At 35.9% G+C, this 10000-nt stretch overlaps 2 protein-coding genes across 13 annotated transcripts in view; one reads left to right on the forward strand and one right to left on the reverse strand.

Annotated features, from left to right (window-relative positions):
* Nucleotides 1-3655, forward strand: part of LOC122249949 (uncharacterized) — a 116248-nt gene extending 112593 nt beyond the window's left edge. For all 12 annotated transcript variants that reach the window (XR_015190591.1, XM_086531676.1, XM_043011162.2 and 9 more), the window contains one exon: nucleotides 1-3655. This exon is cut by the window's left edge and continues 877 nt beyond it. The gene's annotated coding sequence lies outside the window, so the exon portion shown is untranslated.
* Nucleotides 3656-9899: 6244 nt separating this feature from the next.
* eas (ethanolamine kinase 1) overlaps nucleotides 9900-10000 on the reverse strand; it is a 7644-nt gene continuing 7543 nt past the window's right edge. The window contains exon 7 of the mRNA XM_086531681.1: nucleotides 9900-10000. This exon is cut by the window's right edge and continues 538 nt beyond it. The gene's annotated coding sequence lies outside the window, so the exon portion shown is untranslated.

The raw sequence follows: 10000 nt of genomic DNA on the forward strand, positions 1-10000 counted from the left end.
GGCTTTGTTTGTCTAGGGCTCCACGGGAGTTTCTGTTGTTAGCTGTCCATTTTCTGTGTTTGCCTTCATGTGAAGAGGCTGTGTCTGCAACATTAGTCCTTGACCCATGGTGTCTTAGATTTTGCCAGGGAGTTTTTTCTCATTTTTGTGTTGTGCATGAAAACATAATGGATATAATGTTTTTTCTTAGACCCATATTGTTGTGCTATGCAGTATATAATAATCCCTCTTGATGAGGCTTATTTCTTACTGGCAGAGAAAGTAGGATAACGTGATATTGTGGTCAAAAAGCTTAATCAACTCCAAGAAAACAGCCAAAAACAAAATAAAAAATGACAAAAAAATACTTATATATATAAAGATGCAAGCAATTCTGTTGTTGTTATCCAGTTTGGCATATGTGGAACACCACTGTAACTTGACTGCATGTTTATTCAGCATTAGATTTTCAGGATTGATGTTCATAGCTTGAAATTTGAAGTTCATGCTCAGAAATCGTTACTGATCAGTGTCGTAAATCTAAGTGGTTTCTTGGATAATCCTAATACCTATAGTATGTTGCTGAATACTTAGTGATGGTTCATCGACAATGTTATCACCAGTACGTCCAGTAGGATAGTTTTAACCAGTAGTGATAAAACTCCCCATAATGTGTCCAGAGCTATCTAGTACCTCCCTACAACGTATTTATTTTAGAGGAATAAATACAAGTTTTTCCAATGGATTTGTCCCTTTAAAGTTACAATTGAAACACAAGTTTTAAACAGTCACCCCAGTTGATTTAAAGTGACAGAAAATAAACAGGATTTCTTTTATTCTATATGGAAAGCACTGGCTGTTTTCCATAAATCTACAGTTGGTTTAGAATTATCCCAAGTGTGTACGATCACACAATCTTCAGAAACCACTTGAGACTCGATGAAAATTGTTTTTGCTTTTGAACAGATCTGGAATACCATGTGTTATCTCATTATACCTTGGACTTTGGACTGCTGGCTTTATTGATGGGATGGATAATCACAAATATAATTAAAGCTTCTTTTTCTTTTCTTTCTATCTTTTTCTTGTCTGCTTTATATGAAACTTCCATTTTTGATTAGGTATAGGTATCAAAATGGCCTTTTTATTTTCAGTTTAATGTGATATCATAGCTGTTGTTGTCATTTCTTTACCCTCTTCACTCATGCTAAATAGTGAAGGATTTCACTCAAGTATAATTCTCTCAGCATGTAATATCGTGTACATTTTGAGTACTTCTGTCCAGCCTTACCTTGTACCAGTCGTTTGTCCAATTCGTCAGTGCAACGTACCTCACAGCTGAAATTCTTGGGTCACGACCTTTCTTCCGTACTCTGACCGTCATTGTTTCCTTTGTCTACGGTGTTCATTTAGGGAGGCTAAGTAGTTACATATCCAAGGTGTTTCACATCTGAAGTCAAGTTTTTTATAGGAAGACATAAGATATTCAGGCAGTCATATTTGTGATAATCCTTGTTTAAGCATCCATTTTCTATCACGATTCCACACTCCGTTTCCACGTTCCACTGCCTTCCTCGTATTCACCACAAATGCTTCCACCTCACACAGTGAACTATGCTGGACAGACGACACTCAGTCACAGTGTAAAGGGGTCAGCTTGCCATTTCTCATTATATTTTTTAGGTCTTCAGTACTACGACACGTGATGGGTCAGTAGTAACATTTTGATTAAGGCAAGATACGCATTGGTGAGGGTTGGCCCCTGTGCACCAGAACCACAGGACTTAGTAATTCTCATAATTTTTTGTTTCTTTTTTTTTCCCCCTCTTTCCTCCTTTCTTTCATTCATTCCTTTAGGCTGCGATGTTTATTAATACGTGATGTAAGGCTTCGTCTCTTGGTAGCTTGGATACTTTATTTAAACTAGTGAAAGTGCTAAGGAATGTGGTTTGCTTGTTGAGCTGTTCGTCTCCAGCATAAGTGTATGTTCACTCAGTGTGTTTTGTACAACCATGTGCCTCATTATTTAGTGTAATTAGCAGCATCTCTCACATGTTGGAATTCAGATGGTGCTTGTACCACTGTAGATATAATTATGGAAGGAAGGAAAGAATAGATAATTTGCACCAGTGAAAATGCAAGCTTGAAGCATCAAGTGCAAGGTGTGAAATTAGACATTAAGGAGAATAATTACAGTTGATGACTTCTGTTGCCAATATTAACTCGTCTTTTGAGACAGATATTTTTTCTTTCTCTCTTTTTTTAAAATAATTCTTTAAAGAGGTTTCCGTTCAGAGAAATGGCAACTGTTTATTTTCCAAACGTGATTGAAGTTCTCTTTCATGTGAGAGGATGCTGCAACCATCAGTGTTGGTGCCCCTCCTTGCCGTGTGTAGAGTCAGTCATTTTGGGCCAGGTGTAGAGCTTGCTTCCTATTGCATGATATTTCCATGAATCATGAAACATTAGGGCTCAGGGTACCATAGATTTGATGCTGGTCATGTCTGCATGATACGTTGACGTTTTGCCTGTCTGCGAGGTCTCCTCCTTTCTTGAAGGGAGTTACGATCTTTGCCAGTATCCCCGGTGGATCAGAAGGCGTTATCATTGTGTATTGGACTGTGCAAATCTTGTATCAGTTGAAGGGCTGCCTAAGAGTTGGATATATGTGTGTTTTTTGGTGTCTAATTGTGCAAGATCTGCTAATCTGCTTTTGGAGGAGTCAGATCTTGACCCAGCGAGATTTTTGCAAATCATTGGAAGGACTCCCTGTATTGTAAGGGAGGTTCCAGCTTCAGCCCAAAATATATGGAAGATTAACTTGACTTGTCCTTCATATCGTATGTGTATTGGCTTGAAGTGTAGATGCCTTGAGCTGCTCATGTGTAGTTCTCCCTCCTTCCTGTCAAGCTGGCCTTTTATACATGTTTTTTCTTCATAGGCACAATACTATAAATGGCTCATTTTTATCCTGTCTTGACCCTCTGTATCTAGGTAGTGTTCAACTCCCCCCTCCCCCTTTCCTCCCCGCCCCCATTTACCTAACTCTGCGGCAAGTCCAATGGTTTTGCCCTGTTACTTCCACATTTCCCTATCCTCATCTTTTAAGTGATAGAAAGCAATACATCTCTAGTTTTTAGCCTGAAGAGAAAGAAATATCTCTATTAATGTAGTTTTTTATCATCACTGGAGGGTTTCTAGATTTTTACTTTCAATCTACCATTGTGCGGTGCTCCCTATCCTTGCCTAATAGGTGAATTTTTTTTCTTTACTTTTTTAGTGTCGTAACCACTTCTTTTACACATCTTGTTGAAAATTTGTATTCCAGAGTGTATTTTAACCGGATGATAGTTCCGTCATATCATGCCCATTACCTGCATCTTTTCTCCTTGTCTCACCATTCCACAGTATTCTTCTGGGTTAGTATGTAATTCAAAGTCCTGGTGACATAGCACAATATCTGTAAGAAGTTCCCCTATTAGGCATATCATGGGAGGCCACTGTGTGTATAAAGTATTGTATTTTGGCTTGATGTTCAAAGCTCACGGTATTCTACTATATATATACTACCTCAGCCTTAAACATGCTAAGCACAATATTCGTAAGTTGGACATAGTTCTTGATGATATCAGAACTTAACAAACAGGTTAAAAGAAAAAAAAAGAAAAAAAAAAGTTTTACAAAACCAAGTTTTAGTAATCCCATGCCAACCCTGGTCACGTTTTTCAAGAGAATGTGCGGTGATGAGATGATGCTAAACAACCTGTTTGTAATGCGTATGTTTCCAAATAGGAGTAAAAGTCATAAAGAGGTTTTCATCCAGATATTACCGTATTCCATCATGAAAAACGAGCCTCGTGTGAGTGACCACCTTTGATCCTATCAGCAGCAGCATTATAATTGTGTTTTTGTATTTTGTTAAGAATGAAAAAACTTTTCATATATATATATATACATATATATACATATATATATACATATACATATATATATATATATATATATATATATATATATATATACATATAATATACATATATTCACATATCTATATATATATATGTATATATATATATATATATATATATATATATATATATATATATATATATATACATATATACATATATATGTATATATATAAAAATGTATATATGCGTAGGTATATATATACACACACATACATACATACACACACACACACACACACACACACACACACACACACACACACACACACACACACACACACACACACACACACACACACACACACACACACACACACACAACACACACACACACACACACACACACACACACACACACACACACACACACACACACACACACACACACACACACACACACACACACACACACACACACACACACCACACACACACACACACACACACACACACCCCACAAAACACACACAACACACACACACACACACACGTATATATATATAATTATATATGTGTGTGTGTGTGTATATATATATATATATATATATATATATATATATATATATATATATATATATATATATATATATATATATATATATATATATATATATACCTATATGTATTTTACCTAAGCCAAAACAATGCAACATGTCCAAAGTCCTTCACTGTGCCCATTGCTGCTGATAGCGACGTGGAAGCTGTGGCCATGAGTTGAAGTACAGGCAGACAGCAGTGACACAAGACAGCAAGCAATCTATTTTTGTGCAAATTCCCATTCTCATCACTAAGTGGATATGTATAGAAGAGAAACAGCTGTTGAATAGAGCTAATGGATTGTGCCTCAATGCAGTAACTCCACTTTGCTTGTCCTGCAGTCCACCTATAGTGCTTCATTCATGTCCCATGCTCTGCTTGCGTGCTATCTATGGGTGGATTCCTGAAAGTTGTGGTGTGGTCTGTGTGATGTGGCGGCCAGCTGCTGTGTACCTTTGCGGTGTTCCTTTGTGGTCCATTCTGTAGCTGGGATGTTTCAATACTTATTTACGTCTGATGCATTTCCTGCCTGTGCGATAAATGTTAACACTTAGATTAACACAAATCCATTTCTAATGCGACTTTATAGATACATATATATATTCTTTTTCTTTAGTTTTTTTTCCTAGACCAGTAGTATTTCACTTTGTTTGATTGTTTTGTAAAGTGGAATGAACTTGTATATGTAAGAAACTGATTGTGTATAAAACATAGTTATGCTGACTCCTTTTTAACTTTGTTGGAACGGCACAAATGCCGCCACTCACACAAGACCCCGGGCCCTATGTTACCTGCCTACAAATGTCTCCTCGAATTAGCAGGAGCAGAATTCTTTACAACACAATAGAGCATCAGTTGAATAGAAATTCCTTACGCACTTTCAACCCTGCGTTTTTCCCCCTCCTGTCTGCTGTCACACCAGCCTCTCTTCTCGTCTTAGACTTGTCCATACCAGGAGGATGCTCAAGATAACGTTAGCCCTTGATTGTGTTCAACCCTCAAGTGGTGACAAAGAATTCTGAATTAGCATTAAGTCATGGTATAAAACCCTGTGTAAGGAGATTTTTTTCAACATAACAATAATTACCATGTTCATATATATTTTTTTAAGGGTGAGTCTTTGGTTTTTAGTGGTTCTTCTCAGGAAACATTTATTAAGAATTCTCCATACATTTTCAGCAAATGGGTTATAAGTTACAGAGGCAATGCTTCAAGTTGTATCTTGGGTAAGGTTACATAAGGGCCCCGTCCGCACTAACCTGCCTTGTAGTACAAATGTGCATTTTGTATTTCACCTAAATTCACTTGATTTTCATGAATACGCATATATATCGATATATATATGAATATATACACAAGCACACAAGATATTTGTGTGTGAGCAAATTATTAAATAGTGGTATTGAAGAGCCCTCTGTTGCTTCAACATTATCACCATGTTCCCAGTACCCACAAGGCCTTCATTACTCTCTTATACTGGAGCATGCAGGGACGAGTGTTAAGTAAACCATAAAAATGTACAATAGTTTGGTCAATTGATTTTGTATCTTCTGGATCTGTTCCTGGTTTTGTATGATATGTATAATTTTTTCCCCCTTCCAGTTAGCAAGGAAAAATATGAAGGAATGTTATTGGGTTTTCCTTTTTTACTTTAAGGAAAGAGAGATTCACAGTTTGAGAAATATTTTTTAACCCTGTGTGCTCCCATAATCTCTATGCTTGTGATTTTTTTTACACTTGAAAACTTCATGAAACAAGTAGAACACCAAGCGTTCTATACAATGTCTAATAAGAAATGAAAAAAGATAAAAATAAAATAAAAGACACATTTCTTATCAGGAAAGTCTCGGGGCGATCCAAGATCAGGTCCACGAGACACGTTTCTGAAGTGATCACAGATAGTTGTGTAGAATCCTTGCGTAGTGTCATGCAGCATTTACGCTTAGATTGGTTGTAGTAATCTGAGAGTCGGCCTTGTTAACTGAATCTTCTTGGTTAGACTTGAAGTAATGCGCTTGCATATCTTTTTTTTTTTCTTCTTCTTCTTCATTTTTTTTTTACCAGTTGGTTTGTGATATTTTCCAGCGATTTTTACTGTGATGTGATGAGTGACTTTGCCATTTATATTTGTAAATGTGGGCGAACTTGGCCATATTTTTCAACTTCTTATTGATGCTTTTGCTTCAAGCCAAATGATGGAGGCTTCCAGGATAATCAGTATCCTCACTTTATTAGTGCAACACTTGTGAATGTTATATAAAAAATAAAAAAAAGCTGTAGTTCAGGTACATCACCTTTCTTCCCAAACCTACCTGCTTCTTACTGCAGAGTGAACCTGCAAATTATATGCATGTTTGTTGCAAGATTACTAATGATCTCGTAGGCTCCCATTCCCTCGTAGGCAGTAGACATTCCAAGGCATTCCATGCTTGACTTACATGGCATTCCAAGCTCACACCTTAAACACCTCCTCCTACCCCTCCCTTTCCCCCCGGCCCCAATGTAGTGCGGAAGTGCAAACCTTCGTAGAATGTATTCCGATGTACTTCTGAATCTTTCGGTGAAATTGGGAGTTATCCTTCAGTCCTTTTTTCCCTTCCCATGAGTCCCCATCCCCTCCTCCCCCCCACAGCTAATGTGCAACAAGAAAAACAAAGAAAAAATGATAATAAAAAATAATAATAATGAATAAAAATGAAGAAAAAAAATTGTAACAAAAACTTGCAAAAAAGAAATGTGATCAAAGTAATCAATCTGAATGTATCTTTATGCACCAAAATCCAAGTTTGCTGTTATCATGCAGTTCTACTCCTGTAACACATGGCCACTTTTGCTCACATGAAATTATATATGCTTCTGGTATGTAGATTTCAGTATTTTTCAAGCTTGTAAGTGTCATTGCTTTATTAATGTTCCCAGAATTATACTTCCTCACTTTAACATTTTTGAAGGTTTGTTATATGTACGTTCCTATAGCATTATTGTTATAATTTTTCTCTTACCCCATAGAGACCAAAGACATGAATAGTTAATGGATATGTCCATGTCATGTAATTTGTCCCCCTGACATAAACTTTTACCTGCTGCCGTTTCCTGCTAATAGGTATTCCCTTTCCATTTTATCATCCTGATCAGGTACCAAATGTATCAGTACAGTGTAGGCAAAATAATAGTTTGATGCTAGTACCAATAAACACTAACGCCTCATGTATGTGAACCAAGTTTGTGCAGTTGTGAATGTCTACCAATGTGGTTTTTATCTTATGGCTAATAAAGGAAAAAAAAAAAAATCTTGAGTATTTCTACATCCTTCCTGTTTTATCACTTTATTTAGAGACAAGGTTTCTCAATGTAAAGATTGATTTATATATTTAACCCTTCCTTGACAGACATTTTTGCTAGGTCGGATCACTACTGACTGCATTTTTCCTTTAGTTGAAATTACAAGATATTTAGTCTTTCATTTAAGATGACCTATTGTTCCAAATTCTAATTAGTATCACTATTTAAATATATATTAAAGAGACTCATTTCATATTGTAAGTCTACACAATAATTGAAAACACACACTTCTTAACCCATAACAATGGGAGGTTTTGGCTCCACCTGGATACAACACCAGGGTATTTCATAAAGTGCAGGCCTAACATTGCTGATTACTTGCCACACACACACACACACACACACACACTGAGGAGGCAGCCAACCACTACGCACATAACCGCACGTGTCAGCCAGACAAAAAGTCAAATCCTTAACCCAAATCCTCCAGATGACATGCAGTGATGACGTCACCTTCTTGGCCCAAACTCCGGTCGTCATCTAAGGTGATGGCACCTCGATGCCGGGCATCATAAGATAAGATAAGACCCCAGAATGAGTTTAGGCCTATGTGGTAACCTCCCGGAAATGCATAGCGCGCCAGTTATCAACGTCCCAGAGCATTTGGGTTAACAATGGGGGATAAGATATTACACCAAGTGGTGGTAGCATCAGCTGCCAGGGACGAGATATTTTGTCATGGCTATCCTTCTGGCCGACGCGCCAGGTAATTGGGCGTATAGCACTTAGCCACGGCCAGTGTGGGCGAATAGCTCAAGGCATTAGGCTTACACATTTGAAATATCCCGGCATTTTGACCATTTGGAGCCAAAACAGCCCTATTGTTACTGGGTTAAGATGTGGCCCGTCTTGGAAGGGTTAAGTATTAATTTTAAATATTTGAAAAAGTAAAATTCAGATCTTATACAGTTTCAATAGCATGTGTGAAATAAAAGAAATAAAGTAACAAAGTAATTAGCAATAAACATGTACATTTTTTCATCATTATTCATCTATTAAATTACAATTCTTGACTATTAAAATTACTAATTACTTGCTATGAACATTCTCCCTTATTTCTACTCACACAGAGGAACATGAACACTGACACACATTTTGCATTTGATCATGAAAAAGACAAGGAATTTGACCACAGTCTAAATCCCTTTTGCTTTTGGAAGAAACAAGATACTAATCTAAACTCTTGAATATTGAAACCAATCATTTTCTTAAAAGTACCACACACATACTAAATATGATTCAGTGATGTGTCTGTCAAAAACACAAAAGGGTTTCCCAATCTCTATGGTTCCCTAATTTCAAACACACACAACCAATTCTTATTAAAGTATGAAAAGATACACAAGCTCACACTTTAAACACTTGTGTAGAAATATTTTCCAAGGCAGATTTTAATTAAAAAGTAATGGTAAGGGTTTGAGTGCAAAGCTAAGGATATGAAAATAGTTGTTTGTTTTATTTTGAGTGATGCAATAAAAAAACTGTTTTTCATCATCTAATTTTTAATGTATCTAAATATTCCTTTTATTATCTTTCTTTTCATTATTTTATTTCTCTTCTTTACTTCTCTTATTTCCTTTTTTATTTCTTGCTATCAAATAAAGTAAGGGTAGAAATGATATGATTAAGAATGAATAATCCTAAAATATAAAACATCTTATTGATATTAATATAACATCTTTATAAATGTTGCAATGAAGCACTTGGATACGTAATATTGAAAAATTACCCGTCCTGCACTATGAAATTGTTTGCACTCATTCATACCTTTTCTTAAAGTCTAATTTTTTTGGGAAATATATTAATACTTTATATCATAAATGATTAAATTATCTCTTCAGTATGTACACTGTGACTAGTTTTATGAGGTAGGATTTTATTCAAACATTCTATTTTATTCATATAAATTTCTCTAATAAAACAAAAAACTCATATGCAAGAAAAAAATATATATAAATACACAAACAATGTAGCAAAACATAATCTAAAAAAAAGAAAAAGTTAAGAAAAGACACATGACACAAAATAGAAAGAAAAATTCTAGTCACTGGGTGAAGAACAAACTTAACCTTAAAACCATATATTTTATTATTGCATTATTGACGAAGGTCAAAGATTTCACAGCAGCACATTGCACATGTTCAGGTATTTTAAGAAATGTAAAGGTAAGA

Source organism: Penaeus japonicus, unplaced genomic scaffold (genome assembly GCF_977035675.1).
Source record: "Penaeus japonicus unplaced genomic scaffold, GWHDUDI00000001_assembly GWHDUDI00000036, whole genome shotgun sequence".
NCBI lineage: Eukaryota > Metazoa > Arthropoda > Malacostraca > Decapoda > Penaeidae > Penaeus > Penaeus japonicus.